Source organism: Prunus persica, chromosome G4 (assembly GCF_000346465.2).
Source record: "Prunus persica cultivar Lovell chromosome G4, Prunus_persica_NCBIv2, whole genome shotgun sequence".
In the NCBI taxonomy this organism is placed as follows: domain Eukaryota; kingdom Viridiplantae; phylum Streptophyta; class Magnoliopsida; order Rosales; family Rosaceae; genus Prunus; species Prunus persica.
Window position 1 is genome coordinate 4713140 of NC_034012.1, and position 15603 is coordinate 4728742.

Here is a 15603-nt window from a genome sequence, read left to right on the forward strand (position 1 = left end):
GCCACTTTTTCTATCACTCTTTCGAAATTATGCGCGTCTTTATTAACCATTTCGGCATCAAGAATTTCAGCTAGCCGGCCCTCTTTCACCGCGCAAACAAAGACGTTTGCTAGGATTTCTCTGCCTCATTTTTTTTATTTCTATTTTTATGTATGACACAAAACAACTACATCTTCTATGTTTGATATCCCCTCCCCCGAGAGACCCCAATTTATTTTGTATAACAAAAAAATAATGACCAAGAAATATAGCAGGTAGTTGAATGAGAATATGCAAGCAACATGACCTCGTCAAGCTTGACTAAGATACCATTGGCAGTATAAAGCTAGTCAAGCTTAAGGTTTTCTAGACTTTGCAAGAAAATTGCTGTTTTTCTTCTTTTTGGGTTTGTTTATATAAATTAAATGTTGTAGAATTTATTTATATCATTAGTACTAAGAATGAGTATATGACTAAATATCTCAAAACAAACAAAAATAGGAGCTCTCGTTTTGGCTAGCTAGTACGTACATATAGCAGCGTCAGAGGAAGTTTGAAACATATTATTCAGATTTATGAAGAAAAAAAAGAAGAAGATAATAATCACAAGTTTACGATTGATAATAATAAAATACCAAATAATTAACTCTATGACATACATATTACAGATCGTACGTTCTACGCTAACGTACTTTAATTTCAAGAGGCACTGATCACTGGAATTGAAACAAACTACAATTCAATACTAAGAAATTAAGGAGCTAATTAACTATCGGCCATCACCGTAAGGCTTTACCATTTGGATGTGTTGAGTTTGCATGCTCTGATCGTACTCTGCACTACTTATATCAGCAATGAAATTAGCAGGTGACCCAAGCAAGTGGTCGGTCTCCTGGGGAGATCGTTTGAAATCAGCCTTCCCCTCATCTGAATCCTTCCCCATAATTTTTAATAATCCCCCGAGCTCCACCGCTACTTCTTTCATTGACGGCCTTTCTGCTAAAATATGAAAACTATGAGAGAGTATTTGTTTGTGGGAATTTTCTGTGTATTCTTCTCATTGTAGGAGGTCATATTTATAATACAACGAAACCTGAATGGGCAAGTAAATAATAAATTCCTAAATCTATTTACAGTAGGAAATCAGGAATTAAAGTAAATCAATTACAATTATAATAGGAATTCTTGGTGTGTAAGGAAAGTAAGTCAATATCCACAAGTCACGCCAACACTCCCCCTCACGTTGGTGCATAGATGTCGCCAATGCCCAACTGATCCAGTGAATTGTGGAATGCTTTACTGGAAATCGCCTTTGTCAAAATATCCGCCAATTGATCCTCGGATTTCACAAAAGGAAACTGAAACACTTTAGCCTCAAGCTTCTGTTTGATGAAGTGTCGATCTACCTCAACATGTTTAGTACGATCATGCTGAACCGGATTCTGTGCAATGGCTATAGCAGCCTTGTTGTCACAAAAGAGATTCATTGTGGATGTAGGTTTATACCCGAGTTCAATAAGCAACTTTCTTAACCAAAGAAGTTCACAAATCCCTTTAGTCATGCCTCTGAACTCGGCTTCTGCACTGGATAAAGCTACTACATTTTGTTTCTTGCTCCTCCATGTCACCAAATTACCTCCCACGAATGTGAAGTAACCCGATGTGGATTTTCTATCTGTTACATTACCTGCCCAATCTGCATCTGAATAACCATCAATATTTAGATGACCATGCTTTGAGAACATAAGTCCTTTTCCAGGTGCAGACTTCAAATATCTAAGTATCCGAAGAACTGCATTCATGTGGTCTTCACTTGGAGAGTGCATAAATTGACTGACAACGCTCACCGCATAAGCAATGTCTGGTCGAGTATGTGACAAATAGATCAATCTTCCCACTAACCTTTGGTATCTTTCTTTGTTAGTTGGAACTTGATCCGGATATTCTCCAAGATGATGATTCTGAACAATAGGAGTGTCCGCAGGTTTACAATCTAGCATTCCTGTGTCTGTCAACAAGTCTAAGACATATTTCCTTTGAGAGAGAAATATGCCTTGCTGCGATCGAGCCACCTCAATTCCCAAGAAATACTTGAGTCCACCTAGATCCTTCATCTCAAACTCCGTAGCCAGATAGTCTTGTAGCTGTGATATTTCCTGTTTATCATTCCCAGTAATAATCATATCATCAACATAGATTATTAATGCTGTTACCTTCCCTTTTTGATGTTTCAAGAACAGAGTATGATCTGAGTTGCACTGTTTGAAACCATTGTTCTTCATTGCCATGGTGAACCGTCCAAACCATGCACGTGGTGACTGTTTCAATCCATACAATGCTTTTCGTAACCTGCAAACTGTTCCAGTCTGAGTAGTATTATATCCAGGAGGAATATCCATGTACACCTCCTCTGTGAGTTCACCATGTAGAAAAGCATTCTTTACATCAAACTGGTGTAGTGGCCAATCCAAATTAGCTGCAAGGGACAATAAGACTCTGACGGTGTTTAACTTTGCAACTGGTGCAAAAGTTTCTTCATAGTCTATACCATAGGTCTGTGTGTACCCTTTTGCCACAAGTCTTGCCTTGTATCGCTCGATAGATCCATCTGCATTGTGTTTTATAGTAAACACCCATCTACATCCGATAGTCTTTTTTCCTCGTGGTATAGTCTCTAATGTCCAAGTCTGATTTTTCTCAAGAGCTTTCATCTCCTCTTTTATAGCTTGGACCCACTTAGGATCTTTCAATGCTTCAGAGACCTTGGTTGGAATATGGATAGCAGACAACTGATGCACAAAAGCCTTGAGTGGTTCAGACAGCTTCTCAGTGGATACATGATTTGCAATTGGATACTTGGATGTCTTGCCAATATCCGGTGAATAACGGTTTGGTGGCTTCCCACGATTTTGCCTGAAAGGTAATTGATATCCAATAGTTTTATCATCTAAATGCACAAGTCTAGTAGGAGTAGTTACCTCAAGGATATTCTCAGGAGATTGGTCTGTTGGTACTGTTGAGTTAGAAGGGGGGTTTTCATCTTGTTGTTCTGTATTGTCTGTAGGTGTGGGACTCGGATCAGAAATATCTTCGCATGGATCAGGTGGGTCAGGCAATTGATCACTATGAATGGGCGATTGGTCACTTTTCAACAGAGAGTAATCTCGTGCTCCAGACTCGGGATGATCAATCATTTCTGTACATGGGAGAATTTCTTTGTTTGCCAAGTTGCTCCAATTCTGTTCTTCACTTCGTATCTCCCCCTGAAGCGCAGAATTGGATGATGGGTCATGAAAGAACAGCTCAGATTCCAGAAAAGTCACATCCAAAGTGTCGGGGTGTGAGTACCAAAACAGAGGGTAGATGTCTGTGTTGCGCAAGCACCTGTAAAGGAGTTTTAAAGGTCAATACACCAGAAGGCATGCGGTTGATCAGGTGAACTGCAGTGACAATAGCATCATCCCAGTGATGGCGAGGAACATGAGCGCCAATCAGAAGTGCTCGGGCGGTTTCAAGAAGATGTCGATTCTTTCGTTCAGCAACACCATTTTGTTGCGGTGTCTGAGGACAAGTCGTCTCATGGATAATTCCATGTTGTTGGAAGTAAGTCTGAAAGTCATGATTGACAAATTCTCCACCATTGTCGGAGCGAAGAATCTGGATTTGAGCATTAAATTGAGTTTTCATCTGTTTGTGGAAGGACTGAAAACGGGAAAACACCTCGTTTTTATTCTTCAGCAAATAAAGCCATGTCATCCGTGTACAATCATCGATGAATGTGACAAACCATCGAACACCAGAAGGAGCAGTGATAGGCGAAGGTCCCCAGACATCAGAGTGAATTAATGTAAATGGAGTAGTACACTTGTTCGTACTCAACGGGTAGGGCACACGGTGACTCTTGGCCAAAATACAAGTATCACATGTGAAGTCAGAGTCTTTGAAACCTGAGAATAAATCTGGTATAAGATGCTTCATATAACTAAAAGACGGATGTCCCAATCGACGATGCCACAACCAAATTTGCTTTTGTTTGCTATCAAAGGAATGTGTCACACTGTTAGCCACGCCGGGACTGAAGTCATCGACATAATATAGCCCCCCTCTCTTAGTACCACGACCAAGAATCTCCTTAGTGTGAATATCCTGAAGCAAACAAAAACTCGGGTAAATGAGTACACAACAATTCAATTGTTCAGTAAGCTGACTAACTGACAACAATTTAGTGGATAAAGATGGAACAAGTAAAGTATTAGACAGTGTGAGAGAGGATGAGAGTGCAACAGTGCCAGCCCCTGTCACAGGATAAGTAACACCATTGGCATTTGCAATACATGTTCGTCGAGGTTGTGTAGTATTCAAAAAATCATCAGGATCAAACGTCATATGATCAGTTGCACCAGAATCAATTATCCAGCTCTTGGAATCAATCTTATCGGAAGTATGGAATCCATAACCAGTACCATTACTGGTCATATTGCATTGTCCTCGATCTGTAAGAGTAGCCCACCAATCGGGGTAGCCATGCGATGTAAAACAAGTCTCACAAGTGTGTCTCGGATCACCACAATATGCGCAATTTGGTCCATGTGTCGGGGTCGTTAGTCTAGAAGTCATAAGCTGTGCAGCGGAAGAAGCATAGGATACAGGTTGAGTAGGAATTTGGATCGGAATCTGAGCATGAGTCGGGGCCGGAGTCGGAGTCGAAATCGGAATCGGGGTCTGAATCATAGACAAATTCGAGGTTGGGGTCATCATCGAAGTAGGGGTCGTGGTCGTCTTCGGAGTCGGGGTCAGGGTCGTCGTCGTCATAGTCGGGGTCGGGGTCGGGGTCGTCAAAAGAAGATCCTGATTCTGGATCGGGGTCTGAATCATAGATAAATTCGGGGTTGGGGTCATCATCGGAGTGCGGGTCGGGGTCGTCTTCGGAGTCGGGGTCGGGGTCGTCTGGGCACTCAACTCAACGATGGTTGGTTGAGAATGAGAGAAGGAGTCGGTGGTGCTACCTCCATGAGGGTTGAAAAAATCATCAACCCTCATAGCGGCGGCGGAGTTTTGAAACTAGAGTCAGCAATTCCAAGATCGCCGCTCTGATACCATGCTAAAATATGAAAACTATGAGAGAGTATTTGTTTGTGGGAATTTTCTGTGTATTCTTCTCATTGTAGGAGGTCATATTTATAATACAACGAAACCTGAATGGGCAAGTAAATAATAAATTCCTAAATCTATTTACAGTAGGAAATCAGGAATTAAAGTAAATCAATTACAATTATAATAGGAATTCTTGGTGTGTAAGGAAAGTAAGTCAATATCCACAAGTCACGCCAACACTTTCCTCCCCTCTTAACTTTAAACATCTATTTGCCAGATCCGCCACTGTTTCAACGACTTTCTCAAACCCTTCCCCTTCCTTGGCTATTTCAGCATCAAGAATTTCATCCAAGCAGCCCTCCTTCATTGCGCGGACAAAGACGTTTGCTAGGTTTCTGTCAACCTCGGACTTTTTGTTTGAGGATAATGCCTTCTGGCTTGTGATTAGCTCCACCAGGACAACTCCGAAGCTATACACATCACTCTTTGCTGTTAGTATGTGGGACTGAAGATATTCAGGGTCCAAGTATCCGAGTGTCCCTTGCACCAAAGTTGATAGTTGGCCTTCATCTTGATCCGGAACCAATTTTGAAGCCCCAAAGTCCCCAACTTTTGCGGTGTACTTCTGGTCTAGCAGTATGTCATTGATTTAACATCTCGGTGTATGATTGGGGGCTCAGTGTAGTGGTGCAAGTATGAGAGTGCTTCTGCAGTATCTGCTGCTATCTTCAACCGCAAGTCCAATGGAAGTCGTGGGTATTTGTTGTCTTTTCTATGAATGTGATCATGAAGAGTGCCATGGGAAATGTACTCGTAAACCAGTATAGGCGTTTGAGTCTCTAAACAACAGCCAAGGAGCCTCACAACATTTTTATGGTGGATTTGGGAAAGAACAATCACCTCGTTTACAAACTCTAGACTCTGAGTCTCAGTAATTGGGGCACTGACTTTGGACTTTTTTATGGCGACCACTTTGTTATGATGATCCGCGGACAAATTTCCGTTGTAAACTACTCCATAGCCACCTTCACCAATTTTTCTGTATTCGTTGTAATTGTTTGTGGCCTTCCTTAGTTCTTCTTCAGTAAAGATTGTGGCTACATCAACGGATCCATTGTAACTAGCCAGCTGTTGCCGTAAAAATAAGCCACCATTTTGTTTAAAGAACTTTTCTTGTTGTTTCTTGAACTGTCTTCTCTTCCTTCCGCAGTACAGGCAAAAAAATACAACCAGTAGAACAAAGAAGGCCGCAATGACTCCTGCATATACATAGTTGAAAAATCACAATCAACTTAATTACAATTATTTAGAAAAGATCGTAAGCTCATATCAAGGCATGGTCATAGCCATTAAAATTTAACAAGTTTGTTTTAAAATTTTAATGATTCTAGATTTCAAGGGTATTATAGGAAAATTGGGCTTATGAAAAGTATATCAATATGTTATAAATTGGGCTTATGAAAAGTATATCAATATGTTATGAAATTAACTAGAGGGTAAAAAAACAAGGTGGGTCTGGAGAAATAGGACAGGGTGGAAATCTAATATTATAGTTATTTTACTTTATATGGATGTCGGAGGCAAAGGGACAAAGGGGTTCTCTTAAATAATAGCATAAATTATAATATGTATATCACTGTGAAATTATTTATTAATTTCACATTTGGTCTGTTTAAACAAAAACTTGGGAGATTTTTACTTTTTTTTCTTTGAAAAAATTATTGTTTTCCTTTTATTTATCCTTGATGTTTGTTTTACTAAGCAGGAATGCAAGCAGATAGCTATTTCATGTTAATTAATAGGTAGCTAGTAATACATACCTACTGAAATTTTCAGGGAATTATTATTTGATGTAGGAGGGTTTTTTAAGCAACTAGTTCCATTCACGCTGTCGATTGTGTACCCTGTGGGGCATAAACAAGTGTGACTTCCAGGTAAATTGGAGCACGTTCCATTAGTGCAGGGATTAATATTTGGCAAGCTGCATTCATCAATATCTGAAAAGAAAATCAGGAAATTCAATCAGTTAATTTTTTTTTTTTAAAAAAAAATTACATATATGTTATATATAATATGTAGTAGATATATATATATATATATATATATGTGTGGGTAGATGTATCACCTTGGCAACCATTTGGGTGGTAAGGGTTGCCTTCGTAACCTTTCTTGCACTTGCAAACGTAACCAGACCGATTGATGGGGTTGACACACGTGCTATTTCCCTTGCATACATAGTCCTGCCTCTTTTGAGCTTCATCACATGGGTCTTCCTCAACCCCAATTGCCCAATTAAAAATCATTGGAACATTTTCCAAGCTATCAAGTTGTTGAAAAGTTTTATTGGAGAATTTGAACTCGCCTTCTTCAACAATGAAGGCGTAGCTGCAGGGGTTAAAGCCCCATATATCCAAATGGTTGTTGTAGCTTGTCAATTCCACGGTGCGATTTTTCATCCCACTGGGGATGTTCGTTTGGCAGCATCCAACGCCGGAGCAAGAGTCCTGATCCACGCTGTCTAGGCTGTCACAAAAGGATATGCACCCCGTTATGTACCTTTCTTCACCGCGAAAACCTTTGAAAAGTGCGTACGTGTCACAACCAACAGCAATGAACTTGTTTTTGGTGTCGGAGATGGTGAAAGGAGGCGGCAGACTGAGCCAAGGGTCGTTGTTGTACGTGTTGTTACCCTGCTTGTCGTAACAATCTCGGGCTATGTACTGCAGTACCTGCATCTCAGCCTCATCAAGGGAAAAGGCAGTGACAATGATGTTGCCCCAGAGTGCTGTTGGGGGTTCGGTGGATGTGTTGCAAATGATGGGAAAGCCTGCCATGTGACAATTAACACCAATGCCAAAAGGGTATGGGATTGTGAGATTGCCACACTTGTCTGGGCACCCAGGCAGGGCTTGAGGCAAGGCTTGTGCTACTGTTGTTGTAATTACAGACCCTAACATCACATACACTCCCACCATTAATATTACCAATGAGAGTTGCTCAACAAGCATCCTCTCATGTAAGGCCATGGCACAAATATTTGTATTGCTTGTGATAAAAATAAGTGGTACCCTGCATGGCCTTTTATAGATAGAGGATCTCATGGGGTTAGGGGAAACGCCTTCCTCTACCTATGGTTATTTATCATCTGTCTTTTTTATTTGCCACTAGGCAAGTGAAATGGGCAAAGTCTTCTAATAGTATCTATTATTTTCCTCTTGGCAAAATGCAATTGAAAATGAGCCCCACTTTTTATTGATGAATAATCCCACTTGGTTCTAGTCAATAAGCCAAGGGGCAAAGTCTTTTTTATATATATGGTGAATAAGCGCAGTGTCATCCACCCTCAAAGTCAATGACAAGCAGGGTTAATATAATAATTAATAAATAATTATGATCTGGCATTCTATCCTATGAAATCTTACTCTTGATTTATTATCGAGTTTACGATTTGGCAACTAGACGAGTGGATTTTTGTTTAATAAGAAATATGGGAGTTATATATAGGGTTGTTTTTTATTATGAAGTTGAAGTAATTCATTACGAATTTGTGTTTTTAATATATATATATATATATGTTATGTGTGTTAAGTTTACATAAAACAATTACTCTTGATTTAATAAATTATGTCACCAACTCAAAATTTATGACCTAAGCTTATATGATTAATACATTCCTACATGACAGATTGGACTTTTGACATGCATATGATTGGCGGTGAGAAGAGTGGGGTTTTATTTTATTTTTATTCCCGCTAAACATCCTCTCCTCCCGTCGCCAAAATAAAACTAATAACACAACTTGATCAGTTTGACATAAAACAATTACTCTTCATTTAATAAAGGATAAATTACTTAAATAGTTCTCAAATTTATATTTAATTTACATTTTAATCTTTTAATTAAATTATTCTTTCAAATTGTCCATCAACTATATATAAATCGCTCCACTGATCCTACCGTTACATTATGTTAATGTTGCCGTCAAATGTAAGGGTAAAACAGTCCATAACCGCCCTATGTTCACCAAATAGCTGATAAAGTAGTAATACATAGGTGATAAAGTGGTGATACATAAGTGATAAAGTAGTGATATATAAGTGATACAGCGGTGATAAAGGGGTGATACATAGATCAAAAGTCTTATTTACCCTCACAAATCTAGCATATGCTGCTCACATGACTAAATTTAACAGTAAATGTAACGGTAGGACCAAAGCTCAGATTAATAAAGAGTTGGTGGACCATTTGAATGAATAATTTAGTTTAAAAACCAAAATATAAATCGGGTACAAATTTAAGGACTATTTCAATAATTTACCCTTTAATAAATTAAGTTGACCCTGCCAACTATCATTCAGTTTTTACTTGTGATTTCTTTTTACAACAATTCACATCTATTTATATCAAATGGTGGAGCTCCTCATTTTTCAGGTTGAATTTTCTACTCATTCTTTGTAGGGATATTATGTTATCAATCTATCCAAATTATGCCACGTATATAATCATTAATGATAAATTTTAAAATATACAAACTCGTTAATGAGTAGGTGCTATAATTTGAGTGGAACTATAACACCTCAGTGCATGACACATGGTGTTATCATGACACGCAAAAAAAATTTATGCGCATGCTTAAAATTGATTAATTATCTCATATTCTCATTTAAATTATATCATCTTCTCTGTTTTTGATTCACTAGAATCTACAGAGGTTGTTGCAATTTGAAAAGGAAATGGTTGGTTGATCCCATTTCATTTCCCATTTAAACGTTCTAGATAGTCCTTGTATTATTACTAGGGCACGATGGTGGCTTCACTATATTAAATCATCCAAGAAACAAATTGATAGTAAGTAAGTACATATATATAGAATCTTCTTTCTTTAAAAAAGTACCAGTTGGTAATTAAATAGGGAGCTTTAGTAATATACCCAAAATATGTGCTGAAATTATAAAAAAACCCCACATGAAATGCACTTTAGAAACATACCCAAAACCTATTTACTAAATAAGAAATGAGTGTTGAAGTTCCTATAAATTACATTTCTACCATTGATTAACTTAAAACAAGCCCAACACAAAAAACTCAAAAAGAAACCAAAACAAGCCCAGCCCAAATTTCAAAAAAAAAAAACCTGAACTAAAAAAAAAAAAAATCACGAAAATCAAGGAGCTGTCCTTACGACCCTTCTCCACCGAATCTTCATACACTGTTAATACCATATGATAGAAGTACATTGTTAATACCATTTCATAGAAGTACACTGTTAATACCATTTCATAGAAGTACACTGTTAATATTATGTCATAGAAGTACATTGTTAATACCATTTTATAGAAATACATTGTTAATACCATTTCATACAAAAAATTAAATTTAAAAAAAAAACTAAAAAAGCCCAGCAAGACATCCAATATCTTTTGCAGAAACCACCTCCAATTGTCCATAGTTTCACCACAAACAATCGCAAAGGCAAAAGAAAATACCTCTACAAAAAGAAAAAAAAGTACATTGTTAATACAATGTCATAGAAGTACACTGTTAATACTATGTCATAGAAGATGTTGTGAGTACTAAATTCTCCACAAGCTCTGATTACCACCCAATAAAACAACATCCACACTTACGTAGTCAAAGGAAAACATTCCCACGAACAAAAAGAAGAAGAAAAAATTGAACTCTTGGATTGATTTACTGTGAAACATTCCCAAGTGCCACCTAACTCCCTGGCGCCTACCTCTAACGTTTAGAGTGAACTCGCGGTGGTGTTCTCCCACCTAGCGCCTAGGTCGATTTTTCAGAGTTTCTTCTTCTTCTGGGGGGGAGATAAGAAAACATGTAAAAAGGGCATGAAAGATGAAGAAAAATTAATAAAACAAAAAATTATTTTTAATTTTACTCAACAATTATTTGTTATTAATTTGTCCTTACCAGCCCTTAAATGTCATATGAATCATCGGATTTTTGACTGACATTGGCCTAATGCATGAAAGCACTTGTGATAATAAGAGAAGAACAGAATTGTTTCTGTTCTTAATATGGAGGAGACATAAAGCAATGGTAGAACTAAGCTGATGGGTGTTGAGTTTTCTGCATATTTTTAACATAAAGCCAACTCACAACAACTAACAATTGCAAGAGTGAATCAGAACAATACAATTAGATCACTCTCCACAAGTCAACAATTATCATGGCATCTACTGTCCACAGAGAGAGAGAGAGAGAGAGAGAGAGAGAGAGAGAGTGGTAACACTCTCGTATATACATCTGATGTACTATGTATGAGCCCTAATCATACCAAGAGTGTGTTATATTGAATCTAGAAAGAATGGCTTCAATGGAAAAACACAACAGTTGGCCAGACTTACAATAAAAAGGGAGTGAAGTGAAGACAAGTGAAAGAGAATGGGGCATCAAGCTAACAACACCCTTCTTGACATGGAGTCTCTCATCTTGCATTTCATGAGAGAGAAAATTATAGACAGAGAGCAAATAGATGCAATGCAGCCACACCATGCACCTTGCAAATCAATAATAAAGTGAAAATGGAGATTGGGAGTTTTGAACTCTATAGCAACTGACAATATTACCAACCTAAGTCTGTGGAAAATACAAGATACATATACATGACAATCCTATTTTATATGCGAACTAAATGTATAATTTTAAAGTATAAAATTCCAACTTTTGGTTCAATTTTAAAATAGGTTTTAACTACTTACATTACTTCATATGCATGAGAAGTTCACTTTCAGATCTTACATACAAAACAAGACAGTTGCATTGTGTTACCAGCATATCACAAAAAATAAAGCCAACCATTTTAAAATTCATCGTACAAACCAACACGACACATGGAGTCTCGATGAACAGAACGCATTGCAAATATCATATCATCAGCACATTGTTTCTCAAAATAAACAGAAGCAACTTTACGTACAAGGTTATCAAGATAACAAAGCTTGCATATAGAAATGACCATGAAACTGATGAAAGCAGTAAAACAAGCGGGTTGGGTGGCTGCTTACATATTCCTTTGTGTCATGCTTTGTTAGTACCAAGGCCATACCAGAAAACTCATTGGTATTAACTAATAACCACTTCACTACCATAAAGGTGGTAAACACTTTCAAAATATATAGACATTGAGTGCATGAACAAACTCATCAAATTCAAAGACACCATTTTCTTTTCATCAAAGAGATCAAAAACCTAGAAAAGAAAAATCCAGTTCGTGTAAATAGGTGCAGGGAATTATATATATCCTAGTCAATTAGTTCAAGATGTTGGTATGAAGCATATACCCTGTCCAGGAAAAGATTTTCACCATAGGGAGTTCTGAATAGTGCTAGTTGAAACTCTTCCTACAACATAATCATCATCCAAATAATTACTACAATGCATGAAACTAGAAAGAAACAACACATTTCTTCATAATTGAATTTGAATGATTCAAAGAAATTTGGCTAACCTTATGAATCGATCTGTCATCGATAATTGAACAACTCAACTTTTTAAACAGCTCATACAATACCTCCAGCTCATTAACAGTAATTGCATCATGATTTCATGCAAGTAAACAGCCCAAACAGCATTCAAAATTCTCATTAACTAATCATTTTTTCTTCTTCTTCTTTTTTTTTTTTCAAAATTCCCAAAGCAAAAGGAAATAATTCACAATTCGAAGTTCTGCATATATATAGTTTTTTTAATCTTCTGAATATTTTAAATAAATAAATTCATACATATGATTTCATCGGTGATGATAGACATATCGCCGAAAACGAAACAGCGTTTGGTTGGAGGGGGGGGGGGACGGCCGTTAAAGCAACCGGTCACAACAAAAATCAACACCTCTATGATCGCTACAAACAGTATAAATGCCGTGCAGATCCACTTGCCCAATGATAAAGAACTCGATCTCTGCTCAACCCCCTGCTTAATTAATCAGAAAATCAAAAATTAAGCATAAACAAGAGGAAATGAAATTCGCACATTTTAATTTTTACCGAGAAATCCATTGTCGTCTGCAACAACTCATTAGATCGAGGCTACTACTTCTAGCACTGTGTTGCTTTGTGCTTTTCAATGAAATGTGTTTGCATTTGCACCACAGAGAGAGAGAGGGAGAGAGAGAGAGAGAGAGAGAGAGAGAGAGAGAGAGAGAGAGAGAGAGAGAGAGAGAGAGAGAGAGAAACAACCGATGAGTAATAATCCAATTTTGAGTTTTTTGTATGAATTTCTCACTAAAGGGTAAATCAGGAAATCTATTAAAAAAAAATTAGCTGGCAATAGTAGGGTGTGTTTATAAAGTCTGTTTAATGTAAGGTAGGGTGTGTTTATGAAGTCAATTTCATGTAGGGTATTTCTATGATTCTATAGCTAGAAATGGGTTTCTTTATAGTTATCTAAATTAAATAAGTATGCGCAAGTGATAAAATAAAAATCAACCAAGTAAGATGAAAGAAATCACTCATACATACATGCCTACTTTGTATGCAAATATAAATAACGATGCGAGTAAATTGGGATGTATTTTATGTTGGCGTCAATTTTTGATAAAGAGTAGTGACTTTTGTGAAGCAGACTCTGGAGGAGAATCACTCATTTGTTTTAATCTGATTAGCAATTGTTAAAGGTTGTTGCATGAGCTCTGTGATTATAAACATGCAACTTCTTTTCTTTCTTTCAATTTTTTTTATTTTTTATGGGTTGATAATATAAGTTAGGCTCTAAACCCTTTTCTACACTTGTATTTGGGCTTCTTTTTATTAAAGCTCAGTTTGCCTTATTGATCTGGACGTTGGTCTTCTTTATTATTTTGAGGTGGGAAGCAATTAACAATACTCAATGCAGACTTGTTTAACCACCATGATTAGAGCAATCTGAAATTCTGAAAAACCCTAGCCCCCCTTCTCCCCAAAAACACTCTTCAAGCCTTTTTTACTTTGAGGGGGGAAGAAGCTATTGTTCTTCCCCCATCTCCCCTCTTCTCTTCCTCTCTTCCTCCTTTCACCTTTTCCCCCATTTTCAAAGACAAAGGGTTTTTCCTATTTGTCTGAATTTTGTTATGATTTTCATCCAATCATTATTGGCGGCTATGGCTCAACGTCGGATATTCACCTGCATTTCGACGTCGGATCTCCACCACCATCTTTTTTGCAATTTCTTTATGTTTGGAATAAGTTGCAGAGACTCTTTGGGTTCTCTGTGTAGTTTTCACCTCTCCTTTTGTGAGAGTTTTTCATCTCTCCTTTGTGAGAGCTTTTCATCTCTCCTTGATGAGAGTTTTATTTGTATTGTTATGGCTTGGTTTTTTCAAGCTTTATCTCTTTTTTATTATTCTAAGTTTGCAATCTTAGTTGGGATGCTTATGCCAAAGTTTCTTCGATCTTGCCTGATCGTTGGTGGAGACATACCTGATTTTCTTAATTTTGATATTAGACCGCTCCGTTATTATAATGGCCCTTTTGTGGCTAGTTTGTATTGGCCTTTTGTGGCTAGTGGCTTTTTTGGTTGAATTATGAATGCAATCATAGAATTTCTCAACAAAAAAAAAACCACCACCACAAACATGAAGGAAGTTGCAGTTCCACCTCAAAATTAATTGGCAATGAAAGGAGTAGCCAAACTCCTTATAAATCGTTTCATTTTTTATTAATTTTCTAATATATGGAACATTTTCACCTGCACATTCTCAAAATGCTCATGCATTGGTTGACCTGTCATTGAGACAAACGGGACTTAATTGAGAGGGGCACATCAAAGAAATTAAAGATTACAAAAAAGAAACAAAAAGCTATGCCCCCAAGCTTATAAGTTTATTTGTTGGACCAAAAAATAAAAAGCTTATAAGCTTATAAGTTTCTTTATATATATATACACTATTTATTTCCCTTAATTACCAGTCATATCCAATATCACATATTGTCAGCTAGTTTCCCCTGCAGATTTGATCCTATCTTCCTCATCATTTATCCACCTTTGTAATCCTGAAAACAAGTAGGACTTTGGGTCAACTTTCAAATTATTATTTTTAAATTTGATTATAATGTGCAAGAGTGTGTTCAGGTTTAATTAATTAGTACCTTTCTCTTAAGTAGTTGGTATTTGCAAAGTAAATGGGAGCATCAATCTCAAGTATGAGAATTCCAGTAACATTGCTTGCATTGGGATACTACTCAACATTTCTGTAAACAAAGGAAATCGGAAGGTTACCTTGAACAAAAGTCCTTGGCCTTGCCACAAACAAAAGTACCTTGATCACGGATATTGCAACCTACACAGAAGAGAAGAAATATTAGTTCTAATGTGTAGTTTTAAGTTGTTAGATTTAGTGTTATCGTCACACACAATAATGATACATACCGCTAAGACTAGTCCAATTTCAACGCTGCAAAAAAACGATGCCCATAAAGGCACTCGTGCAGACAAGGAAGTCAAACTTGTCAACCTTCTAGAGGTGAATTGCGGCTTCATAGTACATGACAACAAGCAAAGCCCGACTATGTGTTTCTGTGTCTGAATATT

General features: G+C 37.2%; 1 pseudogene; it reads right to left on the minus strand.

Moving 5' to 3' along the window:
• Positions 575 to 8032, minus strand: LOC18779635 (annotated as a pseudogene).